At 35.5% G+C, this 17,522-nt stretch overlaps 1 long non-coding RNA gene across 1 annotated transcript; it reads right to left on the reverse strand.

Moving 5' to 3' along the window:
• Window positions 1–1,215: 1,215 nt before the first annotated feature.
• LOC141502978 (uncharacterized) lies at window positions 1,216–13,768 on the reverse strand. The gene is made up of 3 exons (XR_012472732.1): window positions 13,613–13,768; window positions 4,080–4,154; window positions 1,216–1,298 (listed from the first exon to the last, which is right to left on the reverse strand). It is a non-coding gene; the product is annotated as an uncharacterized LOC141502978 (long non-coding RNA).
• Between the last annotated feature and the right edge of the window lie 3,754 nt (window positions 13,769–17,522).

Here is a 17,522-nt window from a genome sequence, read left to right on the forward strand (position 1 = left end):
AAGTAGAGATGATTCTCACCTGGGTGACCATGGATACCTTTAAAGGAGGTAAGATCCAATTTATGATAGTTTTTCCCCCTTTTGCCATCAGCTAAGTGACACAATAGATAGAGCACTGGACTTGGAATCAGGAAGATCTGAATTCATATCCATCCTTAGACACTTACTGGTTATATAACCCTGGGAAAGTTATTCAAAATCTATCCACTTTATTTTTCTCTGTAAAATATGGATGAAATTAGCATCTATATCCTAGGATAATTCTGAGGATAATGTAAACTATATTTGTAAAGTGCTTTGCAAACCTTAAAAATCTAAAAAATGATAGTAATGATTATTAACATATAGAATGACTGAAATACTAGTGATCATAAACAGGCTTTTAGTTCTGTGAATGTGATACACACACCATCATTCTATACAAAACCTGTCATGCCCCATCTACCAGTTGTCATTATAGTTTCAAAGAAAGGACTTTAAAAATAGGGTAGCTTCAAGTACATCAATTGAAATTTTTTATTATTTAGCTAGATAACTAATAGGTCATATTTCTTCCCTATCTACTTTGAAATATTGACCTTCTCTTCCCAGGGAAAGAATAAATTACTTGAATAATCAAAAAATAAAGATGACTGTAGCAGTTGGTTTTTAGGATAAATCTATCTATTGTTCCATTTTTTTCTTCTTTTCAATAGTCTGTGGGCACTTTGAGCCCACATATTGCGTATGGTTCTTCTCAGAATGCTCTCATCAGTTTTTACTTCTTATTGTGTTAGTAGCACCAGCTGTGTGGCTATTTTTCTCCCAAACTCTTTTTGAACTGTCAAACTGGATCCCAGAGAGCATCTGGCTACTGCTCCCTTCACAATGCTATGAATGACTCTGAGGGACAGGGAATGCTTTTTTAGTTCTATTTCTCACAATTACCCTGTCACTCAACCAGTTAACATTTGCTCAATATCAATTAATTAATATAATGCTCTTGCAAAAAGATATTTACTAAAATATTAATAAAAAAATTGAACTAGGATTATACTCTTCCTTCTGTACACCTACCTAGGAAGAGTGAATTCAAATTAAAAACAATTGCTGCAAACTATGTCCCTTCCTGCCACCTCTTCCAGTCTGGCAAGTTGTAATGTCCTAACATTAGAAGTTCATTTCTCCTTTCTTATTTCTGTACCAAGTTCACTTCTAGGTGTGACAAGCTGATCTCTTACTCAGAAATAACTCCTTGTTGGGTTGAGTTGAATGGTTCTCTTTGAAGGTCTGGGCCCTCATTCAATTCCTGAAGAATTCTGTTAAGGACCAGAGAGAGAGAGAGAGAGAGAGAGAGAGAAATCACAATATCCTATTTAAAATCTCATAATATCCTAATCCAGTGTTTTCTATCTCAAATGCTCAAATGCTCATCTACCCAACTTCAGAAAAAAATAAACACAAAGGGACAAAAAAAGACAAAGATAGAAACACCACACATTCATGGCAACATGGCTGACAAGAATAAGGTAGCTGGGTCCATCTTTCTTCCCACACAAAGGGATTCTGCTTTACTTCAAAGTCATTAGGGAAAAGAGATTCTGTATTTTCAAACTATATATATATATATATATATGTATATATATATATATATATACATATATATATATATATATATACACACTTGTTTCTGACTCAGTAGCTAAGCAAAAACTTTTCATCCCTATAGTAAACTGATAGGAAATAATTAGAGGATATCTATGTATTATTTGAAGCAATGAGGGAAAGGAATCTTGCAAACATTTCTCTAAAAAGTTCACCTAGATAGGTAGCAGGCAGGAAATATTGCACAAACCTTTCAAGGTGGACCACCATTGACCAGTTCTCCATTAAATGTCTATTTGATGTCAAAGTAACCAAAAATATGAAAAAAGAGGAAAAAGAAATCTGTCAAACTGCTTTTTTTAGCTCATAAAGATTAGAAAATGAGAACAAACAAAATAAAAGAACTGATTAAATTAACTGGTTAACTACTGTTATATATAGTTAACAACTGGTTAAGTGAATTCAATTATTTTTGTTGCCCTGCATTTAAACAAACCAATTTTCAATACCTAAACTATTTTTAAAGATCTGCCCAAACACCAATCATATCCTGGTTCATTGGTAAGAGCCAAAGGTACCAGGGTTTTTTTTTCCCACATTCTTACTGCTATGATGAGACTATATCAGGTAGTAGACCCAACCCAGATGTTTTAGGAATGCTTCAAACAGCCCCAAACTCTCTTTAAAGGCGTGGTTTAACATTCTTACTTTGTTTTGTCATCACATTCCTAGGGAGATTTTAATCCCTGGATCAACAACTCTGAAGGCCCTTTTTTTCTATGTACTGTACATTGTTATGTCAATATAAAGGAGTCTATGATCAGCACCTGATTGATATTTGTAGTAATCTCTATAGTAATCTCTGCACATTTTTCCTCCTCTTCTCCCCCCCCCCCCCCCCCCCCCCCCCGGCCACATGGTTAAGAACATGTACAAGATCTAGGTTCAAAGCTCTAAGACCAGGGACACATTTAATATTTCAGTGCCAATAAGCAAGAACTCTACAAGAATGTGAATTAAGAGAGAGAGAGAGAGAGAGAGAGAGAGAGAGAGAGAGAGATTGCACTCCTATCTTCTCTCCTGAAACCCAACAGTATTTTATTTCTTTTTATAATATGGGGTTAGAGAAATGAGATGGAGTATAGGTTGTGTTTAGATTGAAATGATTTTCCTTTTGAATATAAAACCATTTGAGAATAGACAAAAAAAAACTACTCAATCGATAGAGAGAAAATTTCTTCTAAAAGTTGTGTATTTATGAAGGTACATATACTACATACAACATTGAATAGGAAGGTGGTGCTTCCCCTTGTCAATAATATAAAAGCAGTAGATGGTTGCCCACATATCATAGCATAGATAGGATTATCGGTTTACTTGTTTATGGAACTTTGAATTTATATTGAAATCATACTCGTGTAAGCATAAGGTTCCATAAATAGGAAAGATAATAGGCAAAGAATTATATATATACATATAAATACACACACATGTTTATGTATAATATATATATATATATATATATATATATATATATATATATATATATATATATACTCTATGACTTAAGTAAGATAAGTTTGAGCAAAAAAAGCTAAATTTAAGAAGAAGGTGATTGGAGGTCAATTGAATAATCAAAAATGGTTGGAGGTCAATTGAAAAAAGAAGTAACATGATTCAAAATTGCATCTTTATTGCAAATGGAGTCATTATCTCTTCTCTCTCCCTTCATGCTTCAGTCACACTGAAATAAAGGTGGATGAATCCTTGTCCAAAAAAGGTCTAAACTTATTGATAAATCTCTACCCATTGTAGTATTAATCTCACCAGAAAAAATTTAGCATCTATTGCTTTTCTTTTATTTAAAAGAAAATAAAATGACAGCAATGAAAAGTCAAAACTGAGAGGATGTTAAAAAGTTCATTGGAAAGGAAGAAGTCAGTGACTTGTCATGCCATCTGCACCATAGCCTCTACTCATTTTAACTCAACACCTCAACAAGAAAAGAGAAGAGACAGAATTCTAATGAGCTGATCATTTAATGGGAAAGTTACATTCATCTAGAATGGAGACAGGAGGTTAAAGATGTGTATCTGGTGCGGTGCTTGTATTAGCTCACCAATCATAATTCTCAGTTAGCAAATAATCTGACAGCCAACAAAGATTTATTAAGCATTTACTAATTATCAGTGGTTGTTGTTATTATCTTTGTTCATCCTTCGTTTTCAAACAGGACCAAATACATCAGGAGGTTGATGTCTTCACTGCTGCAAGAATTGGTTTTAAAATTAGAATTGTATGATCATCAACCTCAATCTCTTGATTGTGAAAGCACTGGGAATAGAAATGTCAGCAACAAAACAGTCTTGGTGGATTCTCTTGCACCTCATACCACTAATCACTCCATTCACTACAAACAACTCATCAAAGCCTCAGAAGAAGAGGGCAGAAAAACAATCATTTAAAAATTTAATTCCCTGCTTGACTTCATTTACCTATATGGCAGAAAATGGAGAAGCAGAAATATCTCCTTTTGGTTTCTTCTCTCAACAGGTACCAAAATGCCAATCCTGGAAAGACAAGATCAAATTATATCACCAATGGGCAAATCCTGGTGTAGCATCTGCTTGAGACTACTAACTTTATAGCAGTGTTATCTGGACCAGTAGCCTAGGAATATTTAGACTAATAATATATAAGTAATATTTTAGAAATTCTTTATGAATAACTATGCATGACATATAATAAACACTGGACTGGGAGATTATTATAACTGGGGTGGGTGGGGGCTGTCTGAAATGTCACATCTACATTAGACTAGGCTACTGCAAGAATGGGAAAGTTTTGAATCATGTGGCATTTTTATTCCAGTGAATGAAAATCATCAGTTAAAAAAAAAAAGTTGAGAACAAGAGTGACTGTGCCAACAACTGAGTGAAAGAAATGAAGGGGAGATAATGCTAAGCTAATGCTCAGCACAGTTGATTGGGCAGTCAGTTGCCACAGTAAAAGTAGAATGGTAGAAGAATATTGGGCCAGAAACAAGGGAAGGGGACAACCTGTTAATACTACAATATGCCTCTATGTTAATACTATAACATGAATTATACATAGGATATTAGGACTTTTTTTTACAAGGTACCTTGGAAAACAAAGAGGCCAAGAAGTTCTTAACTTAGGGCCCTTGGTATAGATTTCACAGAAACCTGGATAAAACAAATAACAACTTCCCCCCTACATTCATTATAATTGTTTTTCTTGTAATTCTACATATTTCCTTTTATGAATTTAAAAACATTATTCTGAGAATGGATCTATAGGCTTCACCAGATTGCCAAAGGAGTCAATCACATGTGAGCATGTGCACATATGCACATATACACACACAAGTTAAGAATTTGATCTGAAGTCAAAGCCTTCATTGTACAAATGAGGAAACAAGGCTGAAAAAAGGATGTGATTTTATAATTTATAAACTTACAATTTTATAATAACTGATTCATTTTATTATTGATAATTTAATAATAATTTATGAGAAGAAACTGAGGAACAGATAGTTTTAGTGACTGACCCAAGGTTACATTGGTTTAAACTGAAAACCTTGATTCTTATTTCAGTATGGTAATCATTATACCACCCTAACACATGCTATATAATAAGACAAGTGATATGGATCAGAACTAGATCTCTAATGTACCAGAAACCTTAAGTTAAAGAATATTATAAGCTCCAGATGTCAGCTGTGTCTAATTGATGCTTAAACTTTAAAATGAAAAGTTCAACTGTTGAAATAATTTCTCTATACAACACCAAGCATCTGCAGATTTGGCAATGTCCGGAGAAATCATCTAAGTAATTGACTGAATTTTTTACTTTTCATCCAGATGGTTAGTATTGAGTAGGCATACCAACTGGCTTTCCATTTGTTTGCAAAATATAGGGAGCAACATGCTAATTTAAAGAAGTGGAACTATTCAGTCACTGACTTTTAATAAATATTCAGCATCCCTGACAATATTATCTTGGTCTCCCAGAGTCTACTGCAGTGATATTATGTTGTCCTATTTTCTTCTCCATTAACTGAGTTGTTTTCCATCTTATCCCAAACAGGGCAATTATTGTGATAATAGAACAATGTCCCAGTATCATAATTAGGCTCTATAAGTGGTAGTTTGTTTGAAGGGTATTTTTTTTTACATGCTGTAATGGAAATGTACACCATCCACGTGAAATAAGCAACACTCTTCATGCTGTCTTTAATGTGGAATTCTGACAGAACTCTTTTCTATTGTCATTCACAGACTCCATTTTCCTCAATATCTTTGAATCTCAATTGTTTCTTAATTTAACTATGACAAGTTAAACAAAGTCTGGAAGGTAGTAGTTCATTTATAAAGAATCATTTGGGGGCGGCTAGGTGGCGCAGTGGATAAAGCACCGGCCTTGGAGTCAGGAGTACCTGGGTTCATCCGGTCTCAGACACTTAATAATTACCTAGCTGTGTGGCCTTGAGCAAACCACTTAACCCCATTTGCCTTGCAAAAACCTAAAAAAAAAAAGAATCATTTTACTTATCTTACCCTTTCCTAAGAAAGAATAGATGTGAAGTACTTAAAAACAGTTATTCAATTTAAAGGGTTTGGGTCTAAGGGCAGATTCCCCTATGGTAACACAGATAGGTAATGGTTCTCAAATATGGTCCTAGAATATATTGGTGCACTGAGACACTAGATTATCTACCTAGTGTGATACAGCTAGTATATGTCAAAGAGAGGACCTGAACTCAGGTCTTCATGATTTTGAGGTCTGTTCTCTATCTTTTATTCTATGTTGATTCTCCATACAACAAATATGGATTATAATGTAAACTAATGCCTTTATTGAGAGTTCCATTCAATTAAAATCAATTCAACAATTAACTCTACCTACTATGTATGAGGCACTAGTTGGCATTTGAGGATACATGGAGAAAAAGTAGATAGTTCCTGCCCTCTGTTGACTTCCTGCCTACTTTATGATACCAATTATGTATACACAATTAAATAAATTTATACAAGGTAAAGCAAAGAAATTTTACAAAAGGAACAACTAAGGAAATTGAGAAGAGAGAAAAATGGAATAGTAGAAAAGGAATGAGGTTGGAGTGAAAAGATCTTGGTTTAAATCCATGTTCTGCTATTTTCTATCTGTGTGAATATAATTTAAGCCCCTTAAGCTGGGTTTTGGTTTTCCTCACCTAGAAAATGAGGGATTTGGACTGGATGTGATATCTGTGGTTCTTTTTGACTCTATATCTAGGAAAGACCTGGAACTAGACACAAGCTTGGAAGGAAGATAAGACAGACTTCTATAAGAAAGATGAGAAGAATTGATTACAGAATTTTTTTAAACCCCAAGAACTTACTTTTTGAGATATAAAAATTAAAAATTATAAAATTTATATCAATTATAAAAAACATTTAGAAAATTCTCACCAAAGGTAGCCACTATTTACACTTTTTTTTCAGTATATATAGTTGATAGATTTTTTGCTGTCTTTAAATATAATGATAGCAACTCCCATTCCTATAGTGTTTGAGATTTAGGAGATGCTTTCCTGTGAGGTGAGTATAGTTATCTTCATTTTACAAATAAAGAAACTGAGTCTTAGAAAGGGAAAGTCACTTGTCACAATAACAACCTAGATAAAGCATCAAGGCACCCTGAGGGAGGTGTCATGTCCTTAGGGAACCCACTTACTACAATTGCTTCCTTCATATCACAGTGGAGACAACCCAGGACCCTAAAATCAAGAACCTTTATAATAGAAATATTGTCCAGAATGCTCATCTTACTTATGGCCCTTAATGGCCAACATCCCTGGAAGTACTCCCTATAGTGAGGTGGCATGTCATCTGCTCCTCGACTAAAGTTTCTGCCTTCTCAGTAATCACCATTATTTCCTGTCAACTCCTCCTCCTCCTCCTCCTCCTCCTCCTCCTCCTCCTACTACTACTACTACTACTACTACTACTACTACTACTAGTCTTCCACTGATAACAAAGAGAACCATAGCAACCAACCAAGTGATTGGTGAAGTGAGTTGCACAGTTATGTTTATTATAGTGAGGGTTATGCTGTCGCAGTCTTTAGCATTGTCAAATGGTTCAACACCAGAAACAGATAAGATTTTAACAATGAAAATGGCAATTTCAGTAACATCAATTACTAGCATTTGCTTTACCTCCACCCTAAGAACCATGAAACTTTTCCATCTAACTTGAAGATGAAACTTCCTATGTCTTCCTATCTTCTCTTCTCCTTGGAGACTTCCAGGTTCTCTTTGATACCCTTTCTTATCCCACCAACTGGGCTGTAGTGAAAAAAAAAGTTATTGAATGTGGAATGGGTTGCTTGGGAAATGATGGATTCCCTTTATTGGAGGTATTATTTTAAGGACATGGGTTAGATCAGACAGGCACTAAGCTTCCTTCCAAATCTAGAATACTTTATTTCTTTGAGGGTCCCTCTATCTAATTACACTTGAATTGCATATACTCTTTCAAATATAATTCTTCCAAGTCAAGTTAGGTAGATGAAACTGGTAGTACTGTGGTATCCTACACAGATCTAAAAGTATAATAATCATTCTCAAGGCAAAATATCTTAAAATTTAAACTGTTTGGGGAAAGAAACAAAAAAAAAACTTTTCTACATTTTTTAAAATCACTTTTTTATTGACAGACCTAATCATATTTCAGTAACCACATCTGGTGATGAACAGATCTAATGGAATTCAATTCAATCATAACACAAAACAAAGCCCATGTGGCATATTTACCTGAGTCATCTCTGTAAAAATGAGTCATAAGAATTTGACAATCTAGGTTCCCCAAGAAACCAATATCCATAAGCCTACTTTAATTCTAGCAAATCAAGTCTCTACTAGCCCTCCCGAATCTTGTGCTTGTCCCAAAGGGTAGAGCTTCAATCACTCCTCTTCCAGTAAGAATGTTTTATCAGTTTGGCAATATTTAAGACATCATCTAACATGTCATGAAATCTGGGACATCATTAGGGCCACATTCTTCCTCTTTTAAATAGGAGGAAATTGAGAACCAGATAGAAGTAACTTCCCCAAGGTGGTACAGTTAGACAGCTAGAACCAAATCTTGAACCCAGATATCCTGATTCCTAGTCTAGTAGTGCTCTTTGGACAGGACTAGGGCATGGCTGACTTGACAAAATAGAGAGCAATATTACTGATTATTAGAATCAAGCTATCACCCAATAAGAATTTATTGTTTCTAATATTTGTCAAGCCCTGTACTAACTTCAGGATACAAAAATTGAAGTTCCTACTTTCAAGGGGTTTACATTCTATCAAAAGAAATAAAAGGTCCACTGATAAGAAAATATCAAGTAAACATCAGGTATTGAGGAAAAGGGAAGAAACACAAATAACCGTGGAGGGGGATGGGGGGAATATTCAAAAAGGCTCTTTTAAAAAATGGCACATTAGGGGTGGCTAGGTGGTGCAGTGGATAGAGCACTGGTCCTGGAGTCAGGAGTACCTGAGTTCAAATCTGACCTCAGACACTTAATAATTACCTAGGTGTGTGGCCTTGGGCAAGCCACTTAACCCCAGTGCCTTGCAAAAACCTAAAAAAAATGGCACCATTAGTTGAATTTTGGAAGAGACTTAGAAGTAAAATGAGAGGAATTTTATTTTAACCATTGACTACACAAAGGATAGAGGCAGAGATGAAATGCCCTATGTAAGGGAAAGCAAATAATCTATTTTGACTGAAATGTAGAGTATATGAAGAAGAGAAATGTATAAAAACTAGGCAGCTAGATGGTGCAGTGTAAGAAAGGCTCATCTTCCTGGGTTCAAATTTGTCCTCACACCCCTACTAGTCATGTTATTCTGGGCAAGTCATTTAATCCTCTTTGCCACAGTTTCTTCATCCATAAAATGAGCTGGAGAAAGAAATGGCAAATTATTGAAGTATTTTTTCCAAAAAAAAAAACCCTCAAATGGTGTCATGGAGAGTCAGCTACCACTAACAACAACAACAACAACAATACATAATAAATTTAGAAAAATATGCAAAAAACAGATTATAAGGAACTTAAATAGTAAATAGTGGGGTGGTAGATTACATTTTGATCTTACAGATACTGGAGAGGTATTGGAATTTCTTGCACACTGTACTGGTATAGTCATTCTTTTGACAGTTTTATGAAATATGGATTGGATAGGGAAGAAACTAAAGGCAGAGAGAGCAATGAGGGGACTATTGAAATTGTGCAGATGAGAAGTGATAAGAATCTGAACTCAAGTGAAACTACATGAGTGTAAGGAGATAAATGAGACTTTGGAAGATCCAGAAAAGAGGTGGACATTTATATAGCACTTTGTCCAAATGTGACTTGCCTCTGATTCATACTGGTTGTGTGGTCCTAGGAAAGTCACTTACCCTCAGTACCCTAGAAAATTCTCTAACACTATAAGTTGCAGAGAAAGTACCAATATGCATTTGAAGAGAATATTTCCTCACCTGAACATTCTCTGTAGAAAGGTGCCATTAGTCCATTTTCCATCTCAGTGCCTTATAAAGTACTCTGAGATCTGAAAAAAACCTTTATGCATTATCTCTTTCAATCTTTACCATAACTCCTTGAGGTAGATTTTACAAATATTCTTATTTCTATTTTATAGTTGAAATTAAGACACTATCTATACCAAAATAGGGTCAAAATGGGTACAGGATTTAGACATGAAGGGCAACACCATATAAAAATTAATAGACCAAGAAATATTCTATCAGATTTTTGGAAAGGAGGCAAATTTATGACCAAACAAGAATTAGAATATATTATAAACTACAAAATGAATGATTTTGACTATATTAAATTAAAAAGTTTTGCACTAATAAAATCAATGCTGCCAAAATTAGAAAGAAAGCAGAAAGCTGGGAAACAATCTTCCCAACTAGAGATTCTGATAAAAGTCTCATTTCTAAAATATATAATCCGGTCTCAGACACTTAATAATTGCCTAGCTGTGTGGCCTTGGGAAATCCACTTAACCCTGTTTGCCTTGCAAAAAACCTAAAAGAATAAAATAAAATAAAATATATAGAGAATTGTCTCAAATTTATAAGGTTACAAGTCATTCCCCAATTGATAAATGGGGAATAGAATATGAATAGACAGTTTTCAAATGAAGAGATTAAAGTTATATATAATCAAATGAAAAAAAATGCACCAAATCATTACTGATTAGGGAAATGAAAATGAAACCAACTATGAGGTATCACTTCACCCCTATCAGATTGGTTAAGATGAGAAAAAAGCAATGATCAGTGTTGGAGAGTTTGTGGGAAGACTGAGACATAGATACATTGCTGGTGGAGTTGTGAACAGATTCAACCATTCTGGAGAGCAATATGGAACTATGCCCAGAAAGCAATAAAAATGTTCATTCCCTTTGACCCAGCAATTCCAATTCTAGGCCTATAATCCAGAAGAAATCATAAAAAATGGGAAAAGTCCTATGTGTTCTAAAATATTCATAGCAGCTCTTTTTTGTAGTGTCAAAGAATTGGAAATTGAGAGGATGCCCATCAGTTGGGGAATGGCTAAATAAGTTATGGTACATGAATACTATGGTATATTATTGTTCTATAAGAAACCATAAATGGTCAGACTCTAGAGAAATTTGGAATGAGTTACAGGTTCTAATGCTGAGTGAAGGGAGCAGAACCAAGAGAACAATGTACACATTAATAACAACATTGTGAGATGATCAATTTTAATGGAAGCACCCCCTCTCAGCAGTTCAAAGAGCTAGGACAACTGTATTAGACTGGCTATGGACAATGTTATCCCAATAAAGAGGAAGAAAAACAAAACAGCAACAACAACAAAAACAAAATCCTTTAGAATCTGATGAACACTTTATAAAAGTTATCTCTTATATATCTCTTTTCTTAATCCTAGTTCCTCAAACCAAAAATGACTAATCTGTAAACATGTTTTTCAAAAGTGGATATGTACAATGTTACCTTGACTGTTCGCCACTGAGGGGAGGGGAGTGGGAAGGGCAGGTGGAAAGAAATTTTTTAACTTAAAAATATACATATACATATGGATGAATGTTGAAAAATAAAAAAAGGAAATTCAGGCACTGACTGCGTTTCATAATTTGTCCAAGGTCACATATGTTTATGTGTTCCATTTCAATACTGTGGTTCATGCAACAAGTCCTGTATCTTTTGAGCTATCGTGCATAAATCTTTGCATATTCTGCATTGACGCATGCTTTCAAGTATTTGTGGTTCAGCCACAGCATGCCTGGAAAATCTCACTTCCAGTTAGAGTCGATTGATGAGAAGGTGTGTTCATCTTTAACTCCCTTGCAGTTAAGAAAATACCAGTCAGGCTTTAACTTGTATGTGACCTCAAACTCTAGGGTTGGACTAACCCAGAGGGCACATAGAGATCTGCCTTCTGGACTGTAGGATAAGCCATAGTTTACTATCTTTTTTTTTTTTTTGGTTAGAGTGGGGGTGGGGATAGGGAAGAAAGGGTATTTGGGGTGAGAAGTGATACTGCTTCTAGAAACTTGGCTTAGTGGTTTGGCATCATGGAAATTTTGTCCCACCTGCTATATTCCTAGTAACTAAAACTATGAGGAGGCTAGACTTTTGAGGATTATTAGCCCACAAATTATTTCTTCATCTTGCCACATTCTTTAAAAGGGAATAGCAGTTTTTTCTTTCTTTTTTTGTAATTAAAAAAAATTTAAAATTAAATACAAACTGAGAAAAGGAAAAACTACAATGGATATAGTAGAGGATTCAATGTAAAACAATAAATGATATAAAATGATAAATTTCAATTTCAAGAAAACCTATATAAATTCTGCAGTCCCTCAATTGGCTGTAGACTACAACTGTGCTCTCTGTCCTGGAACTGAAGCCAGGGACTCTTCTCTCCTACAAGTCCACAGTCAAAACGTTCCCCACCCCTTATTTCTGCACTTATCAACTTACCAGGTATGCCCAGGCCATATCTAGTCAACACAGCTGTGCTTGATAAACTTAGGTAGGTCTTTCACTCTTCTACTCTGTCATCAGACTCTCACACTGTCTGTAAAATGCGAGTTTCCAAGACTGTTACTGTCCCTCAACCCATCTACCCCAGGGCTTGCTGTTTGTTGATTCTGAAGAGTTGGCCTGGAGATATTTGCATTTCACTCAAGTGGAACTGGTTGGGTTTTTTGTGGGGTCTTCTCAAATTATCTTAGGACAACATGCCTCCATTTATTCCTGATGTTCTAAGGTGAAATTCAGTCTTTTTTTTGTGGAGGAAATTTAGAGAGCTGAAAGTTTTCTGACCTAAACCATCTTCTCAAAATTCTCTCTAAGATTTTTTCTTAGGTGACCCTTGACCAAGATGAAGCCCCCAAAGTAAAAGATTTTTCTAGACTCCCATAGACTGAATCCTGAGGGGGAACCTGAGTCCAAAGAAGAAAGACAAACTTCCTCTTGTCTGGAGAAATTTCCTAAACAAAACTTAGATATGGTTCATATCTAAGGTTTACCCAAAATATGAGTATAAAGTATAAGCTATTTATTTTCTTTATTTTGGAAGTTTTATAAGGTCAAAAGATTCATAGATGTGTGTTAACAAAAATAGGAAACAAGAAACACCTCAATTAACCTGTTATGCTCATTATGTGGGACAATTAGATGATTCAGTAGATAAAGTACTAGACCTGCCAACTCTTCATGAGTTCAAATTCATTCTCATACACTTATTAGGTGTGCAACCCTGGACAAGACATATCTCTGTTTGTCTCAGTTTCCTCACTTGTAAAATGAGTTGGAGAAGGAAATGGCAAACTACCTTAGTATCTTTGATTAAAAAAATCCCAAATAAGGCCGCAAAGAGTGATCTGGACTAAACAATAACTGGACAACATCTCATTATATTTCCCACGATAGTAGAGATAGATAAACTGATATTTTGCACTCACCTTGGACTTGAATGGTTTGTGCAACTTAATAGAGCAAGGTCTCCTGGCCAGCAGGGGCACACATTGCTTTGACTTTCTTTAGTTCTTCAGTTCCTGGATGATGTTGCATGACCAGTTTTTATCCAAAGAACTCTTCTTAAGACCAACCAATGCTTAAATACTCTTCAGGAACTCTCCACCTATAAGAGCTGCCAAGGCTAGAATCAACTATTTCTCAGGATAACTGGTTGCTGGCATGTATGGGGTAGGGATAGGAGAGGGTGTGAGAAGAGCAGAAGAAATAGTCAGACTCATTTAATACTGCTAAAATTATCACAGCAGTCTCTAAGACACTATTCACTGATCTATTCTTGTTTGTTTTTATTTTAAATTTTATTTTATTTTTCTAATTACATGCAAAGATAGTTTACAAAATTCATCCATTTGCAAGTTTATGAATTCCACAATTTTTCTACTACCTTCCCCATTCCTCATTGCAGCAGTCTGATAAAAGTTATACTTGTATAAAGGTGTTTTACATATTTCTATATTAGTCCTTTTGTGAAAGAGGAATTGGAATTAAGGAGAAAACATGAGAAAGAAAGAAAAAATGTAAAGGAAATTTTAAAAAGTGAACATAGCATGTTTTGCTCTGCATTCAGACTTCATAGTTTTTTTTTTTCCTCCAGATAAGAATGACATTTTATATAATATATTACTCAGGGTTGTCCTTGATTGCTGAACAGCTGAAAGGAGCTGCATCCATCATTGTTGATCATCTCACAGTGTTGTTAATGTGTACAATGTTCTCTTGGTTCTGCTCATTTCACTCAGCATCAGTTCAGGCAAAATTTTCCAGGTTTTTCTAAAGTTTGTCTGCTCATGGTTTCTTATAGGGTGATAGTACTCCATAACATTCATATACATAATTTGTTTAGCCATTCCCCAATTGATGGACATTCCCTCAATTTCCAAATCTTTGCCAATACAAAGGGCTGCTATAAATATTTTTGTACATATAGGATTTTTCCTGTCTTTGTGATCTCTTTGGGATATATATACCTAGTTCACTGATCCATTCTTAGTATGATTTCTAAATTTATATAGTGATAAGCATAGAGGAAAAAATTAACTACCTCTTCTTCTGAAACACAATATAGCAATTTTCAATAGGATCACAGATTAAATGAAGGGGGATTCTTTTCCCTTCCAGTTGATGAGCTCTATTGCAGGCCATCCAAAGTCAAATTGATATTTAAAGTGTTTGATTCTCCTGCAAAAGCTGGTGGAATCTCACCCACCCTTCTCCTTCTGTTGTTCTATTTATTCAGAATACCTGGAACTGAAGGTATCAACAAGAGGATGCTACACAACCAAGAAGGCATCCCTGGTGTACTTGATACAGTGATGCCTCTAAGGATTCCCAACCTTGTTCAAAGTTTATCTCAATGGCCACATTCAATGAGAGGCATTTCCCCATCCAACAGTTCTTCGCCCTCCATCCCCATTTTTCCAGTTAACTTGAATTTATTGTGCATATAAATTTGTATTTACTTCAATGTGTATATGCTGTTGTGCCCAAGAAAATGTAATTTCTTTTCTGTCTGCATGTATTATAGAAGGCAGGCACAAAGTAGGCTTCTTGATTGTGTTGTATATATGATCGTGTTGTATATGAATATTGTCATCATCCAAGATGATCAGATAGTTTCTAGAATGAATATCTTCAAAAGACTATTTCTAGTGTTTCAACCAATGACCAGTCTGGAAATTTTAAACTCATTCAGTGATTTTGACCTTATGGTCAGAGTAGACAATAACTTTCAGAAAAGTACTTTTTAAGTTTTTCCCTCTGACTTGTTTGGGGAGGGGGAGTGAGGTGAAGGGTAAAGGGGAGAACATGACCTGGAGACTTCAGTACTTTGTCATCTTGAGGGCATAACTTCCAGGCACACACAAAAAAAAAATCCTTTGCTTTTCTGTTTCTCACAACACACCTGCTTGAATAAGTTTCAGTTTGAGGAGGAAAAAAAGGGACAGAAAAAGAAAAAAAAAAAACCATTGAGCCTCACCTCTTCCTAGGGGCAATTGGCAAAGTTATATTCATTGCAGTTTCTAGAGTAACGCCCAATAATTAAAACTGCTCCCAAGTCCGTATATGATCTAACAGAGGTCTCTTGTGGAAAAACTGAGTAATCACAGGTTTACCTGAGCCAAGGTAGTTTTCAAAGGACACCTTGCCCTCCCCCCACCGATATCCTTTCATTTAGCAGAACAAACTCAAGAAGTCCTTTCTCAAATATTCACACTCATGTTAATTGAAAGACTAAGCACAGATTCTAGGTTAGGAAATCCTTCGATCGTGTCTAAGAGGAATGCCAGGGGAAGAGAGCTAGTGGCCTCCTGTCCTCTAATCTTCCTCTACCAGCCTTCACATGGCTACAATCAAAGTTTTGTTTCTATGCAGCTTCAGAGTCCAGGTCAGAGCTCAGGAAGTAGCCGAGAAAGGAGCTGTCCCTCCCAGATCTTCATCCCAAGCTCAGCTTCTTCCCTTGCAAGATGTAGAGACTTTGAGGAGCTTTGTCCCTATTACTAATGTTAGAAATATTTTGCAATGCTTAGGAAATGGGGTGAGACAATGTCAGTCAGCAAGAGCTTGTCAACCCTGTCATCAGTCCAATTGTAAGTATTCCAATTGTACTGAAATAACACATGTGTAAAAATTATCCTTCATATGTTCAGAGGACAGATGTCCAGATTCTGCACATCTTCCTTGTCATTTATCACAGAATATTCCATAAATGTCAATTTCTTTGACAACAGAACAGATGCATGGGGATTTTTCCCAAATAGAAAGGAAGAAAGAGAGCCATAGAAGAACAATTATCACTACATTTGATTAGTTTAGGTAGTCAATCATTTAATTTCATGGGGGGAGGGTAATGGTCCTAATTAGCAAACAATAATAGGCCTTCCATGAAAGATTATTGGGAAAGTTCATCAAACAATTTCAGAAAGAAATTCTATTCTAATGAATAATTCAATGATTCTTCTGTTTTCTTTCTTTGTAGATAAAATTTGATTTACTACTTGGGGAAAAAACATGTTGAAAGCACATTACAGGAAGTTGGTTAAAAATTGAGAGTGAAGAAGGCCTGTGGAGTTTAGTCCACAGGCAGATTGGATTTGTGGGTCTGAAGGAGGCCTCTCACAATCCACTTCATGCTTTTTCAAACCTATTAAAGACTTGAAAAGTTTAGAACTAACCTTTAGCATCTATTTTGAAGATGCTTTCCTACAAAGTAACCCACTGGCAGATAAAGATCGATTTGTGGAATCAGACAATTCAGAAACTCAATTTAACACACAGTAGGCCACAGCTCCTTGTCAACAGGGAAGACATTATAAAGTAAAAACAGAGTCAAGAATGGCATCAAAGAAAATTTAAAAAATGAAAAGAAAGATAGGATGTGGGGAGAATGAGGATTAGCTGTTGGACATCCATTCAGTTTAATGTGTTGTTCTGGTAAAATATGGGGGAAAAAAAGTGTGGAAGGCCTTTGAAACTTTGAAAGGACCTTCTTTGGTTTATTTATGGAAGATCATAGAGAGGAAAGGGACTGGTTGAAAATGGAAGAGTAAGTTGTGAGCTGCATTATTGGATGGAACATAAAAACCAATGAGATCACAGATCTTATCAAGTTATAGTCTCCACTCAGCTCTCACACTATAAGTTGCCAAGAAGGTACAGACTAGCCTTGGAAGGAGAAGTGCCTTCATTATACCCATAAACACAAGGAGAAAGAAGTAATTGTTGATGATCTTCTATTGGATCATAGTGAATATCCACTAAGAAGTTATGACAAAATAGAGGAGCAGAGAGTAGCTTTGTGGTCAAGAAGACCTGAGTCCAGAGGCATCTAGGTGGTGC

The sequence above is a fragment of the Macrotis lagotis genome, chromosome X (assembly GCF_037893015.1).
Source record: "Macrotis lagotis isolate mMagLag1 chromosome X, bilby.v1.9.chrom.fasta, whole genome shotgun sequence".
Taxonomy (NCBI): Eukaryota; Metazoa; Chordata; class Mammalia; order Peramelemorphia; family Peramelidae; genus Macrotis; species Macrotis lagotis.